Raw genomic sequence first — 17074 nt, 5'->3', positions numbered from 1 at the left:
TCATCCCAATCTGTCCCAACCCATCCCGCCGCATCCCAATCTGTCCCAACCCATCCCGCCTCATCCCAATCTCTCCCAACCCATCCCGACTCATCCCAATCTGTCCCAACCAATCCCGCCTCATCCCAATCTGTCCCAACCCATCCCACCTCATCCCAATCTGTCCCTACCCATCCAGACTCATCCCAATCTGCCCCAACCCATCCCGCCTCATCCCAATCTGTCCCAACCCATCCCGACTCATCCCAATCTGTCCCAACCCATCCCGCCGCATCCCAATCTGTCCCTACCCATCCCGCCTCATCCCAATCTGTCCCAACCCATCCCGCCTCATCCCAATCTGTCCCAACCCATCCCGCCTCATCCCAATCTGCCCCAACCCATCCCGCCTCATCCCAATCTGCCCCAACCCATCCCGCCTCATCCCAATCTCTCCCAACCCATCCCGACTCATCCCAATCTGTCCCAACCAATCCCGCCTCATCCCAATCTGTCCCAACCCATCCCACCTCATCCCAATCTGTCCCTACCCATCCAGACTCATCCCAATCTGTCCCAAACCCATCCCGCCTCATCCCAATCTGTCCCAATCCATCCCGCCTCATCGCAATCTCTCCCAACCCATCCCGACTCATCCCAATCTCTCCCAAACCCATCCCGCCTCATCCCAATCTCTCCCAACCCATCCCGCCTCATCCCAATCTGTCCCAACCCATCCCGACTCATCCCAATCTGCCCCAACCCATCCCGCCTCATCCCAATCTGTCCCAACCCATCCCACCTCATCCCAATCTGTCCCTACCCATCCAGACTCATCCCAATCTGTCCCAAACCCATCCCGCCTCATCCCAATCTGTCCCAACCCATCCCGCCTCATCCCAATCTCTCCCAACCCATCCCGACTCATCCCAATCTGTCCCAACCCATCCCGACTCATCCCAATCTGCCCCAACCCATCCCGCCTCATCCCAATCTGTCCCAACCCATCCAGACTCATCCCAATCTGTCCCAACCCATCCCGCCTCATCCCAATCTGTCCCAACCCATCCCGACTCATCCCAATCTGTCCCAACCCATCCCGCCGCATCCCAATCTGTCCCTACCCATCCCGCCTCATCCCAATCTGTCCCAACCCATCCCGCCTCATCCCAATCTGTCCCATCCCATCCCGCCTCATCCCAATCTGCCCCAACCCATCCCGCCTCATCCCAATCTGTCCCAACCCATCCCGCCTCATCCCAATCTGCCCCAACCCATCCCGCCTCATCCCAATCTGCCCCAACCCATCCCGCCTCATCCCAATCTCTCCCAACCCATCCCGACTCATCCCAATCTGTCCCAACCCATCCCGCCTCATCCCAATCTGTCCCAATCCATCCCGCCTCATCCCAATCTCTCCCAACCCATCCCGACTCATCCCAATCTGCCCCAACCCATCCCGACTCATCCCAATCTGTCCCAAACCCATCCCGCCTCATCCCAATCTCTCCCAACCCATCCCGCCTCATCCCAATCTGTCCCAACCCATCCCGCCTCATCCCAATCTGTCTCAACCCATCCCGACTCATCCCAATCTCTCCCAACCCATCCCGACTCATCCCAATCTGCCCCAACCCATCCCGCCTCATCCCAATCTGTCCCAACCCATCCCGCCTCATCCCAATCCGTCCCAACCCATCCCGCCTCATCCCAATCTGTCCCAACCCATCCCGCCGCATCCCAATCTGTCCCAACCCATCCCACCTCATCCCAATCTCTCCCAACCCATCCAGACTCATCCCAATCTGTCCCAAACCCATCCTGCCTCATCCCAATCTGTCCCAACCCATCCCGCCTCATCCCAATCTGCCCCAACCCATCCCGCCCAACCCATCCCGACTCATCCCAATCTGCCCCAAACCCATCCCGCCTCATCCCAATCTCTCCCAACCCATCCCGCCTCATCCCAATCCGTCCCAACCCATCCCGCCTCATCCCAATCTGTCCCAACCCATCCCGCCGCATCCCAATCTGTCCCAACCCATCCCACCTCATCCCAATCTCTCCCAACCCATCCAGACTCATCCCAATCTGTCCCAAACCCATCCCGCCTCATCCCAATCTGTCCCAACCCATCCCGCCTCATCCCAATCTGCCCCAACCCATCCCGCCGCATCCCAATCTGTCCCAACCCATCCCGACTCATCCCAATCTGCCCCAACCCATCCCGCCTCATCCCAATCTGTCCCAACCCATCCCGACTCATCCCAATCTGTCCCAACCCATCCCGCCTCACCCCAATCTGTCCCAACCCATCCCGACTCATCCCAATCTGTCCCAACCCATCCCGCCTCATCCCAATCTGTCCCAACCCATCCCGACTCATCCCAATCTGTCCCAACCCATCCCGACTCATCCCAATCTGTCCCAACCCATCCCACCTCATCCCAATCTGTCCCAACCCATCCCGCCTCATCCCAATCTGTCCCAACCCATCCCGACTCATCCCAATCTGCCCCAACCCATCCCGCCTCATCCCAATCTGTCCCAACCCATCCCGCCTCACCCCAATCTGTCCCAACCCATCCCGCCTCACCCCAATCTGTCCCAACCCATCCCGCCTCATCCCAATCTGTCCCAACCCATCCCGACTCATCCCAATCTCTCCCAACCCATTCCAACCTCCACCTGTTGGTGGAAATGAGGCTTTACTCTCAGGATGTACGGCCAAAACCAGATCAACATCATTACATGGAACATTTTAAGGTGAAGATACTTTAATTCCAATTTAAAATAAATAATCAACATACTTTCTCAGTTAAAAGTCTGTTGATGTTTTTCATTCGTGTGTGTTGAGAGGAGACGGAGATATGTGGAGCTGATCTCACCGTTAACGGCTTCGGCTTCTGGGCAATAAACTATCATCAACACTTTGTCACGCCTCTCTTCAGAATACGATGATATTAAATAACCGTAATTGACAATTAGCCTAATTCTTCTGCAGCCCCCCTTGGTGCCCCCTAAATAAAAATATTCTGGTGAGCTGTGGCAGCCTAACCCAAACCCTGAGCCTGAGCCTAACCTAGAGCCTAAGACAGTGGCAGTATGTTTCATCTTGTCTCCTTAACTGGAATTTCTATTTTCTGCTTAACCTGGAAACTAAACTCAGTGTAAAGGAAAACAAATCTGAGTTGTGTCCAGATCCACAGGAGGGTAAGGACTGTGTGTGTGTGTGTGTGTGTGTGTGTGTGTATATGTGTGTGTGTGTTTAGATAAAAGCAGAAATAACGTTGTGGTGTTTCCCATCACTGACTGCACAGTTTTGTTTTAAACTTGAGTAAATTCTCAGGAACATCCGAGCCTTATATTGATTTAATGACACTGCTGTTTGCTTGCTTGCTGCTAAGCAGCTTTAGCAAACCAGAACTCTGTGTTTGGGCCAATCAACACAAGCTCGTACGCCATGGTGGGGTCTGGCAGCTTCGGGGCCGTGGGGACCACTGCTCTGAGGGCAGTCTTCAGGCTGCTTCAGTGGGGGAAAATGAGGGTAAAACTTGAAATTCATGATGAATGAGCTGCCGCCATTTTATGGTGTAAAAAATCTTTTTCTATTGTTTATGTTTTGTTTGAGTTGAAACACTCGTTACTGAGCACCACCAAACACGAGTGAATAATAGATGCAACGTAAGCGCTTTAAGCGCCATCAGCAATAAACCGTTATATAAATCTAATCAATTTTATTATAAAAAACACAAGTAACTTCTGAAATGGGACAACATTGTTTATTTTTAACCTTCACAAAGCCACAGTAAAAATTATATATTTGGTAAAACATTAATGTTCATAAATGATTTATTTGCACAAAATGATTAATGACATCTGTGCTGATGGACTAATTCAGGGATCCTCACTGGTAATTCAACAAGAGCCGCATTCAGTATACTAAGACCAGAGGGGAGCCACTTTAAAAAATAAATAAATGAATAAACCATTCCCACGCTACGTTGCCAAATCAGTACAATTTAGCAAGCAATGGTTATCCTAAATATTGCACTGTATGTAATGGCATTCTGATGCAACAGTATATGGTGAAAATACAATCATGCCTCCAGAATGTGGGCGTTTCTTTTTCAGTATATATACAGAGCTACCGACGGAGCAGCTCTTTGGCAGAGTTCGGTGCAGCTGAAATCAGCCAAAACTGGCAACTCTGACAGGGTCAGTTAGGGCCGTTAGGACAGCAAAGTTTCTGCAAGCAGCCTGCAGCTCTTGTTTGTGGAGAGAACTGCAGCGTTGAGGATCATTATGACTTGTTTAGATCGCATTTTCAGAATGCTGCTTCACAAGCCGCAAGTCAAGAGTCAGGGAGCCGCATGAGATGAGGAACACTGGACTAGTTGTTTGCACAGTGTCGTTACTGCTGATAATCTGGAGGAAAGCAAAGAGAAAACGAAAATGTTAAGACTCCAAGAAAAAAAGCACAACTATCATTTCTCCTTGATGACATGCGTATGTCATCAACTTTACTTCCTGTCTCTGGTTTTGGACATGCAAGCACGTGTAAGAGACATGTGAGGTGGATAGTACTGAATGGTAGATGGCAGCAGTACGCTAACCTGCGCAACGGAGAAGACGAGAAACACAACGTATTTGTTCTCTAAAATGAAAGCCACTGACCATGCATGACACTTTCCCAGAGTTTTGCATGAAAGTGAAGGTAAACTAATTTAACGCTGCAACATTGTGCGAGAAGACAAATGAAAGTCGTCTACTGAGAAAAATCTCATCCAGAGTACATCTGACATGAGAGAACAGCAGAGATGAATCACCAGGACGACGGTTACAGCATCCAGACCTGCTGCAGATCATTAAACTTTTCCTTTATTTCATTTGGTGTTGCTATAGTAATTAGAGTAATGTGCAGCTTCACCCTGCTGACCAATGAAGAACTCCTCCGGTGCATTTATGCAAATAAACGAGTTGGAAAATCCTTTTTATACCTAATTAATACTGTACCAAATATCATATATGTGTATATATATATATATATATATATATATATATATATATATATATATATATATATATATATATATATATATATATATATATAGATAAAATAATCTATGTTGGAATGCTTTTTACAAAAGCTGTCAGGAGTTTTAGGTCCAAACCATCACAGAAAAATGTTTAATCCTTTAAAATCCTTTAAAAGTGATTAATTGAAAAAAAAAAAAAAAAAAGAATTTTGGAGATGGAAGATGAGTGATAGGTCAAGAAAATCCCATTTTTTCTTTCCAAAAAGAAACATTTTAACTTTTCATTTAGACAAATTCAAAAGTTCCGTGACGATTTTTAGCTCTTCTCTCTGCCTCTGTACATCTGCCTCCTTGATATTTATTCTGGGATTCCACTTACATAGATTTGTGTGATTCATATTTCATCCCAGTCCTTTTCTCAGCCACTTGTTTCAGCTTCTGCTTCTGTCTGAAACATGTCACTTTAGCTCCCGTCTCTCTTTAATAGTTAATTCAACAACAAGACTGCAGTTTGACAGGCAGTTTGGTACAAGAGGAGCTGAACAGCCTGAAGCCAGAGCTGCAGGCTCTCAGGGATTAAAAGACTTTTCCTCTGTGTCTGTACCTGCACGCCTTTTGATATGAAAAACACTAAAATGTCAACATTATTTGGGAGAAAATAAAAAATAGCATAATAGGAAATATTTAAAACAGAGATTAGAAACCCAGTTGTGCAGTTCTGCGGTGTCGCAGACGTCACCGTATGGCTGTGATCCAGACAGTTGTTCCGGTATCTACTGATTCAGAGTGTTATGATGCTGCAGCAGACAATGAGGCCATTTAAAGTGTGTCCAACCGGAGCTTTTATAGCAGCTTTTTCAGAGAAAGATTTCTGTTTGTAAAGCGTCGTCTTTATCAGCTCTTCAAGCTAATTAGTTCCAGATTTCCCTCTTGGCACCAGTTCAGGTGAACTGGGATGCAGTTCAACATGCGGCAAGGCGTCGCTATGTGTCATGTGATATTTAACTTAGCTTAATATTGTGACGCCTCCTGCAGACCTGTTTATTTCATCACTGCTGCCTTTACGGCGAGTATCTCCCACATGAGAAATATTCCAGGACTTCGCTGTGAGGACTGCACTTGACTGATTGCTTCCCTCCTGTAGCTGCTAATCAGTGGAGGCACTTTGAAGTTTTGGTTAAGACTGAATCTGCATGAGTCTGGACCGTCTACAAGGAACCATCCTCCTTAAAAACAGCTAATCAAATCCATCCACCACATGCTGATAAACGATTCTGCAGCATGGCGTCATGATATTTGAGTTGCTGTAGTGTTCACATTAAGACTAAAAAGATGACAAAAGAGAAATAAGGAGGCTATAAAGATCATACCTTTCTCCTCTTCCCAGTCTATTTTAAATAATTACTTATTCATCACTCTAGTCTACAGTAACTTAACAGCAATTACAGAGAAATTAGAACAGAGATGACAAAATATCTGCTGATTATTTGTGATTGAACGAGGCTAGACATTTATTTAATTTAATTTTCAATCGCAGTTTGAATTCTAACAATTAAGACTTTCATAATCATATTTTGAAATTATTGTGATTTGGTTTATAATTACCTACAAAAAGAAAAAAAAACTATTTTATTTTAATGTAAACTGATTTAGAAAAAAAAAAAAAAAAAAAAGCTCAGCAAATCAAAGAAGTTAGTGTCAGTAGATTATATGATTTAATGTGACAAATATGTCACATGTAAGAAATAATCCAGGATTTTACTGTAATGACTGAACTCAGTGACTTAATGCCTCATTCCTGTTGTGTCAGAACAGAGCTATTGTTCATTTGATTTAATTTATTTTTCTTTTTTTTAATAGGGCACCTTTAATTACTGCAGCTTTTCTTCTTTAACATGATGACAAATCTAACCATCACAAGTCTAAAGCCACAGTTAGCCTGATTCAAACTGTGAGGGGCTTTTCTGAAAGAGAGGGAGGAGTATCAAGGTGGTCTGTTTTTAGAGATCTTTGGAGAAACTAACAACAGCAACCGAAAAAAAAAAAAAGAAAGAAACCTTAAAACAACTCATTATATGAACAATGTAGACATCCAGAACAACTGAGACACACTGCTGAGTTTGTTTAGCGATGAACTGTACGTCACTGTAATACCACTCTGTACCACTAGAGGTAATGTGAGTCAGCATCGTGTGTAGTCTGCCATGCAGCAATGAGATGAAGAAGCAAAACTTGTAGATCATTAAGCTAACTGAAGTAAACAGAGATTTACATTGTTACAGGCTTGGAAAGAAAGAAAAAACACTAAAAACTTTACACAGTAAAACTGATTTGGTTTTTAATGATGAAGAAATAAGTAAAACTGGTAGTTAAGCAGGAATCACCGACACACTAAACAGTTGCTCTATCAACGCTTGCTTTACAGTAGCTTCAGTAACTATGTAAGCCTTCCTCATCCTCATCATTGTTGGAAGTTTAAAAGCAATACTTGTCAAGGATTTTTTGTTTTGACAGAAAAACAGAAATCCTTTCATAATATAAAAGCATAAATACAGAACTTAAGCTGTCTCGAATTTAACAACCCACATCTATGTCAGAAAGCACCACAGTACCTCCCAGGGTCACCTACACACATGTTAAAATGACAAGATTGAAATATGAAGCAGAAGAAATTGCTTTGAATTTAGGATTAACACAGAATAAGTATAGCACAATGAAAGGTTCCAAACGGCGTAGTACAGTCATATATTCTGTAACCGACGGCCTGGAAACACAATTTACTGTGGTGTGATCATTATCAGATTACAGTATATAGTTACACCTTTGGTTTGAATGGTTAAGCATTTTCTTTCATAGCTGTGGTTTGCTTCCCAGCACCATCAGGGAAAACTGTTACGTCACCATATCTGACCACAGCTGAGCCACTGACATTAAATCCATCAGCTAATGTATATATCTATGTTTCAATGTTAACGGTAGCAAATGATCAACGTTGCAGTGTAAACATCAGAGAAACAACAAAGGAAGCATCTTTTAGACTGAAATCAGGTGCAGAACTACAAACTGTTAAAGGCAGGCTTTTTTTCTGAACAATGAGGTTGCAGATTTTGCTTTAGACTTAACTTGTCTTACAGTGTTGATATGTTTGCTACCATGTTGCTGCGGAAGCTAATCATGATGTACAATGTTCCTGTTTAAAGGAGACTGCCCTGCACTAGCATGAGCTCATCTTCTCTGTTTCTCTCCCTGTTGTCTTGTTCTTACAGAGGAATTAGGTAATAAAGACTTTTTTGTTGGTTCATTCTATTTTTAGGGGGTTTTTTTGTTTTTTTTTTTTTTTATGGCACAAACGAGATAATTTGTAGAGCATTACTCACTATTCTGCATGTATAAAACATAAAAACTTTTTATTGCACCTAATTATTTCCCAACTTCATAATCTGTTTCATATTTGGGCTAGTTTGACATAATCTGTCTGACTGTTTTGTTTTTTCTCCTTCAGATATGGTGCATAATAATAACAAATATGCTGCAGTTGAAGTATATCTGTATCTGTGTGTACTTGGACAGATGCTACACAGTAGAATTCATGTTACAAGTGGAAATGTATGTAAAGTTTTAATCATGCATAGAATAGAAAAAGACATTTCATCTGCTGAAACTCTGCCTCCTTCTGATGATAAAATCTTCCTTTAACCCTTTACAGCCACATGTATAATACCGTATTTGAGACCTGTTGTGTTACTTTATGGTGGAAAACCTTGTATCGAAACCATGTTGTACACAATCTGTACACAATCTTGACATGCCACGTAGTAATAAATGGTAAACATACAAAATTATTTTTTATCATTTATATGTTTACATGTTTTCTTAAGGACCAAATAAAGACTTCAGATTAAAGAAATGGATTTTATCCTCTTTTTTTCTTAAGTTGGGCTTTAAAGGGTTAATTAAATGTTTCATACAAACAACCCTGTTCTGTGGTTTCTTTTAAAAGGAACTGTTGTGAAAATCCGCCAAAATAAGTCTAGAACAGTACTTGAAGAAATGTTTCCTGCAATGTATGAATAAATTAATTAGTTGAATATTATGGTATATTTATGGGAATAAATTGAGCATGTCTGAAGTAGATTAGCTCTTCTGCACAGTGCTTTGATAATTAATCTGATGAGCATGTATGTACTCATAGGACATGTGTTTCACCATTAACAGGGCACATTTTAACCACAGAGTCATCCCTCTAATCCTCGAGGATTGTGCAGGAACAAAAAACACACACTCCAGCCTACTATCTGTTTAGTCTGCCACAGAAAAGAAAACAGGCAGAGAGAAAAACAGTCGATACATTTTCATGAATGCTTTCACACACGAACACCAACACAATCTGGCAGTGACACCTGCACATCGCTGCTGTGACATTCAGATCTGATAAAAACACTTCAAACCTAACATGTTGTTGTACTGAAACACAACCCTGTCAGTTATGCTTAATTACTGTTATACCTGGGTTCATAAGGACCACTGCCATGGCCTGTGATATTTTCATTTAAATGTGAAATAATGACAGGTATATGCAGACACCAAATAAACACCATCAATAAAGTAACAACCTTTTAAAAGAAACAAGAAGAAAACATCAGTTGAATAAGAGCCTGTTAGATACAGACTGACTCAGCAAGAGTCAAAACATGAAGACCTGAACAATTCATTCAACAATTGTCGTAACCACTTAGTCTAATTAAGGGTCGTGGGGAAGCTGGAGCCTATCCCAGCAGTCTTTGGGCGAAAAGCAGGGTACACCCTGGACAGCTCGCCAGTCCATCGCAGGGTCACACAGAGACAAACAACCCGGAGAGAACCCACGCATACATGGAGAGAACATGCAAACTCCACACGGAGCGGCCACTGTCCGGGCTCCGTCCCAGCCAAGGATCGAACCAGCGACCGACCTGAACAATTCAGGTCAATTAACATGTTTACTGTGGCTGAAAAAAATCAGGCACATCCATTAAGTCTTGCCAAGAAATAAAAGAGAAGAGAAACAAATAAAACTTAAACTATATTGGTGAGATCAACACAGATAGTATCAAACTAAAACAGTGATGATGTGAAGTAACGATGGAACCCAGTAAGCAGTACAACTTCTACAACAGGGTGCAACCAAATATTTTAGGATTCATTTTAATCATTTGCACAAAAATGATTAAAAAGTGTCTCCAACCCCCAAACAAATGAAATAGTAGGGACACCGTAAACGCCCATTTCAGCTCCCTAAATGGGGTGTCTGTTAAAACGTCGTACGTTGCTATCCTCGTACTTCCATGAGTCTTTTACGTTGCCATGGTAGTTACACTCTCAAAAATAGAGGTACAAGATAAGGACATTTCTGTACCTATAGGTACATTTTAAAGAAATGTTCTCTCAAAAGTACAATACTGGTCTTTAAGAGACCAGAAGCACACCTTCAGAGTACGAAAAAGGGTTCAAAGTGACATAAAGTACAAATTTGTACCATTTCGACCATAAGGGTACCTGCAGCATTGAAAAATGTGATGTTAATGACTGTAATGTTACAAACTAGAGCAGAGTTGAGTGATGACAGTAGTACTACTTAACAGGCATTTACTACACCAGACAAAGAAGGTCAGATGCTGCAAACTAAGTGGATGGCTGGTCAGTATTTTGAGTTTTTGAAGATTATTTCTAGATTAAAGATAAGATAACATTGCTAAGTGGAATGGACCAGGCCTAATGCTGTGGAAACATAAAAAAACATAACTTGATAAGGTGAGGTTGAACTTGATAAGGTACAAAAATAGACCAGAACTGAAGGGTACAGAAATGTCTCTCAAAAGAGTACACCCCCAGCGACAAGCATTTGTACCTTTTTAGGTACAAGCTGGTACCTCTATTTTTGAGTGTGTACGGCGGTTCATCCACTAGCGGGCAGTGCTGAATTCAGAGTTCACCTCTGTTTTCACACCGGCTGGTTGCAATAATAAACCACCATAAAGTTATTTACAACTGTCCAAAAACACCAGAAGTAGAAAATTCAAGGTTTTTGCTGTCCTCAGTTTCTTCTGCGTCTTCTTTGGATGCTTTTTATTCAGCGGTCTCTGCGTTGTCTTCTTCCTGTTCAGCTTCTTCTTGCTCCTCTTCTGCCTGTTTGTCTTCTATGTTGCTTTTGCAGGTTTTGTATCACCTACACAACTCGACAATGCTTCTGCAATTTCCAGTATGGCTCAGTTTTTTTCTGTATAGTTATGAATAACTAAGCTCTCTCTAAACGAACCAAAGTAAGCACGTAACCAATGCAGGGGACGGACAAAACTGTCCGCCTGTGTCTCCATCTTCTGCAGCAAGCATAAATGGGCCATAAGGCGGAGTTAGCATTCCACAGGAGAGTCCCAGCAGAAACCAACCAGGGACTTCAGGTGCAAGCAGTAAGGTGACAGAGAGTTTAAATGAAGATAAACAGAGCTGTGCTAAATGTGTTCATTTGGCTGAAGACTAAATGGCTGCTCCAGCTGACAGCCAGCCATGAGTTGTTTTTTTGTTTTTTTTAAGGTGTGTTGCAGTTGAGGCTATTGCTAACTTTATGGTCAAACATTAGAAATCCTTCATCACATCTATGAAGTGCAGTTTTTTCAAAATGCATGAAAAAGCCATACAGCAGTATAAAATGGACAAGAAACTGATGAGTCATCGTGTTGCTGCTACTCCATTACAACTACGAGTCTTATGGTTTATAGAAATACGCTGATTACTCTGCAGTTGTATTGCGTATCACTGATGGACAAGAAGCTGATGGTGTAGAAACAATTACATCATCTTAGACATGAATAAAGGTATTTGTTGACTTCAGGAGGAAGAGCAGTAAATAGACACAAATTGCTGTTTTATGTTGTTAATAAAACGGAACGTTGGATGGTGAGAATCTTGCTGTCATAAAAGCAAGCATGGTGTCAGCGCGGGTTGATCTGCTTTTAAAAGCACCCAGCCATCAGCCATTCCTGCTGGTAGAGAATAATAATGATAACAATAATGATGATGATAATCAATAATAATCTTCATTGGGGATTTAAACTTTGCATTTGAGCCATTCAGGTGTACGAGGGAGCTGTGTGCCACCATGTTTTGGCAACCAGGGAACAGTTCTGGGGTTTTGGTTTTGCTGAAGGCTGCTGACCAGAGGTCTCCAGCTCCGGTCCTCATGAGCTACCATTCTGCAGGTTTTAGGGCTTCCCTGGTTAAACACACTTAGTTCAAATGAAAAGGTTCTCCAACAGCTTGTCATCTTCTGCACCTGCCTGTTAATGAGCCGTTGATCTGGGTCAGGTGTGTCACAGCGGGGAAGCACTAAAACCTGCAGGATGGTAGATCATGACAACGAATTGAAAACCCCTGCTGTTGACATTCCAGCGAGTTGAGCCTGGACACGCCAAGGACTCAAACCTAAAAGATAAAATACATTATGGTGGTTGGAGGCCTAACGTCAGCCGTGCAGGGAGACGTCACACTGGGGAGGACCAGCATGGGACTGAAAGCATGCTCTCTTTCCTGGTCCAGTAAAATGAAATGGCACTTTCTTGCTGACCCAGGACCTTGCCTTCATCATCACTCCATCATCTCCGAAGGCAGCATACAGCAGACCGCATGCTGATCTCAAAGGTTTCACATGCCAAGCCCAAAAATCATCCCAGAGGAAAGGAGAATCAGAAATCTTTATTCCTCCCAGACAAAAGCAAGTCAGTGGCTTTTTTTTTTTCCATGTTCTCCTCTTTTTCTCCAAACGCTGAAAGACTCAAATTACTCTTGTTTTAAGTTTCAAATAAGATCTCACAAAGGTCTCAGACATTTCTCAGGTTTCCTGAACTTTTGGAGCTTTTTTTTTATTTCATGTATAAAATATCAAAGAGTTTTCCTCCTGAGCTGCATCTATTCTCCTTTCCAGTCTGTGTTAAACCTACTTCACCCAACCCACGCTGAGCTCAACGTTCTCCATGGACGCGTTCTGTTCTCTTTTGTCGGGTTTCTTTAACCTTGTTTTTACTTCAACAAATATTTATTTTCAATAATCCAACATTTTCAAATAAAAATGAAATGAAACTTAAAATTGAAACCAGATGATACCAGGTGTAACACGACATAAGCAATCATTTATGAATAGCAACTTCATTAATACACTCTCTCCACCAAACTGATCCTGTTTCACCTCAGCAGTGTAAAACATCTGCAGGAAGACAGAAATCCAGCCTACAAACAATGTTAATGCAACTTCTGACACTTAACAGCAAAGATGAATCAGACGGCTGCTGTGGAGAGATCATATTTCACCAGTTTTAGCCTCTCTACACTGGCTCCCTGTTAAATCCAGGATAAAGTTTAAAATTCTCCTCACATATAAAGCTCTCCATGACCAAGCTCCATTGTACATAAAAGATCTTATAGTTCCATATATTCCAAATAGAGCACTTCGCTCTCAGACTGCAGGTTTACTGGTGGTTCACAGAGTCTCAAAGAGTACAATGGGAGGAAGGGCCTTTAGCTATCAGGCTCCTCTCTTATGGAACCAGCTCCCACCGTGGGTTCAGCAGGCAGACTCCCTCCACACCTTTAAGATGGAGCTGAAAACCTTCCTTTTCATGATTCTTATAGTTAGGATATGAGCATCTCCTGAGTTGGAGTCTGCATGTACGGGACCCAACTGTCCAGGTTCTGCTCATTGCTCTTATAGTTATAGGTAGTCTAGCTAACCTTTACTTATGTAGCAATGGGGATGTTACCTGATGCACTGAGAAGTACCTCGCTCCATTACTCTAATATATTAATGTATAAATATATGCCAATATTGCCGTCTCTAACTTATTTCTCCTTTTTCTCCGCAGGTCTTCCTGAATAAGTGCAGTTGTACATGTTGATCTGTCTTTCCTGTCCTCTCCACCCCAACTAGTGGAGGCAGATGGCTGCCCTCCCTGAGCCGGGTTCTGCCGGAGGTTTTCTTCCTGTTAAAGGAGAGTTTTTTTCCTTCCCACTGTCGCCTGGTGCAGCTCGGGATGGGGGATTGGATCGAAGTCATGACTCGATGCAATCAGTTGGTTTCTATAATAGGATATGTATGAATTGGCTTAAAATGATGTGTATGTAAAGTGTCCTGTGACAACATTGTTGTGAAGTGGCGATATACAAATAAAGCTGAATTGAATTGAAATTGAATTGAATTGCTGTAGAGGCAGAGGCAGAGGAAAAGGTGGACACACACCTGTGGCTGCAATGGTTACCATCTTGCTCGGTCTCACAACATTGCTGGAATGATCTATATTGGGTGAAGTGAGACCTGACACGTTTCTTTCTTCATGTTATCCACCATGGATAAACTAAAGAACCAATCGTGTCTTTTAAAACTATGTATACATTATATAATAATGTCCATGCGGAGTTGCATGTACATTATATATATAATGTCTCACTACATATATATATATATATATATATATATATATATATATATATATATATATATATATATATATATATATATATATATATATATATATGTATGTAGTGAGACAAATAATTATTTGAACACCCTGTGATTTTGCAAGTTCTCCCTCTTAGAAATCATGGAAGGGTCTGAAATTTTCATCTTAGATGCATGTCAACTGTGAGAGACATGATCTAAAAAAAAAAAAGTCTGTAAATCACATTTGTGTGTGTGTGTGTGTGAGTGAATGTGTGTAAACTGCACTGCACTGTCAAACTGCATTTTACTGTATTTGGTGTTTTTTAGTTTAGTTTTGTTTTGTTTTTCAATTTTTCAATATTTAAACTTCCCATCTTATGAACCGTTGGGTTTTGGGATCCCTCCATCCAACAATGATCACAATCAAACATTATGCAGACACGACACTTTTTTGTTTTCTATACAGTTTGCATGCAGCGATTTGGTTCCTTTAACTGCTAAGCCGAATGTCAGAGCCGACAAGCGAGTGGTTAGTTGTGTGAAGGGTCGTCTTGGTACCATGTAAGACGTAAAATGTTCAGACAACAGTCAGATGCCTCATAAATCCTCAGGATAAAGTGATTTTTGGGAGATTTGATTCACTGCTGTGACAAGGCACCAACATGCCTAAAATGAGCTTTTTGCATTGAGATAAGACCAAATTTGGATCCTAACATGGTGTAGGTAATAAATCTGTGGTTAACTTCAGTGTGTTTGTTAGGTTCATGTATTCCCTTCAGTGTTCTGCAATTAATACATTCATTTTGAATCTCTGGCTCCTGGCTCCGCATTGGGTCCTTACCACCTCCACCACCAATCGTGACAAGCCCCTGGCTTTATCTGTTTGTCTTTCAAAGTTAAACTAAGACAGGAACAAATGAATCTTTAAACGTATTAAACCTGCATCCAGAGAGTCTATCCTGTCCTTCCTGAGGGCAGCAGCTCGCACTCTGCACAGGATGAGCGTCATGTCATCACTGATCTTATTGGCTTGTCTATGAAGCCTGTTTATAGATGCTCCACACGGACAGTCCACACACACTGCCAGCGCACGTGTTCTTCAGCCCCGATTGGTTTTCCATACGCAGCCGCTCATTGTGCGACGAGGCTACCAAACCAAGCTGTGATACTGGATTTTATAAGGCTCAGGAATAAACAGTGTGGCTGAATAAATGACTGCTATGGGAACTACAGTGTTTCTAATGCTGCTCACTGATTTCTATGTAGCTGTGACAATCAGAACAACAAAGCAGGATAATTCATGGGTGATGAGGGGAGGAGAGAAATAAAGTCAAAGAGGAGAAAAAACAATGAAGGAGAGGACTGGTGAGGAGGAAAACATGCGTGAAGATGAGCCGAAACAGAAATGTGGAAGTTTCACATGATGTAAGTCTAGTTTAGATGTATGGGCGCCCAGAACCAGTTGGATAATAAAAAGGGCTTTAATGAACCCCACTTTTCTGTCCAACTTCACTCGAAAACAAGGAACCATTGCAGAAAGTTCCCATTAAAACGACTCCAACATACATGTGAGGAGAGTCTTGTGACTTTCTTCAGCAACCCAGAGAGAGATCAATGCACAAGGTTTACTCCAGAGGAACCACAAAATAAGCTGTAAGTCAATCTGGGGATGGGCTCTACACTGTCCCCGAGGTAGAGCCTGTAATCCATAATCAGACACCGATACACACAGTGAGCTTGTACTGGCCAAACCCTGCAGGCTTTTTGTTAGTTTGATCAGCACATCATAGGTTGTGTGCTGCTGACTTCAGCCCTGCAGAACAGCATTAATATGATGTAAATTAATAAGAACTATCATGTTTTTTTTCCCCATAATAAACACAAACATAACATTCCAGGCTTATCTTCACTTCCATCAACCTCCTCTTGACAAGAGCCCCCCTGTAAAGGAGGCAACGTGAGATGTTTGCAGACACCAGGAAGCAGCGATCCTAACATGCAGCAAATCAACATGACTCAGCACAAAGACCCTACCAACCACTGCCATGTAAACCAGTTCAAACCAGAAGAAATGAAATGGAAATGTGAGAAAACAACATCATGGTTAACTTTAGAGCTTCTCATCATTTCAAGCAAACCACATGAACAAGATTTCATTTGAAAGCAGAGACTCAACGTGAGTTTGCATCTAAAGATTAGCAAAGAAAGAAATCACAAAATAAATAAAAATCGTGTCTTACTTTGGCTGTTTTAAGGGCAAAAGTTTTATTTCAGCTCTAAAACTCTGCTCATGTCGCTCCTGTGACTCTGCCTTTGTTTGAAATTAACCATGAAGGTCCTGCTGGTTTCCATGGAGACGAAGGAGGTTTTCTATTGAAGTATTCACTCGTCCTATCACACAATATCTTTGGCTTCACGCCTTTCTGGGCCTTCATGGTGTTTCTAAGGTGAATGTGGGGCGTAAACCTTAATTCTCCTGACTCTGACCATTTATAGAAGCGTCCATCATCATCATCATCCTCATAATCATCTTCATCATAACCTGGAAAACTCCTTAACTTCACTTTTCACAATTTACTAAAGTACAGTT

The sequence above is a fragment of the Telmatherina bonti genome (genome assembly GCF_933228915.1).
Source record: "Telmatherina bonti genome assembly, chromosome: 10".
In the NCBI taxonomy this organism is placed as follows: Eukaryota; Metazoa; Chordata; class Actinopteri; order Atheriniformes; family Telmatherinidae; genus Telmatherina; species Telmatherina bonti.
This window is presented reverse-complemented; position numbering follows the sequence as displayed.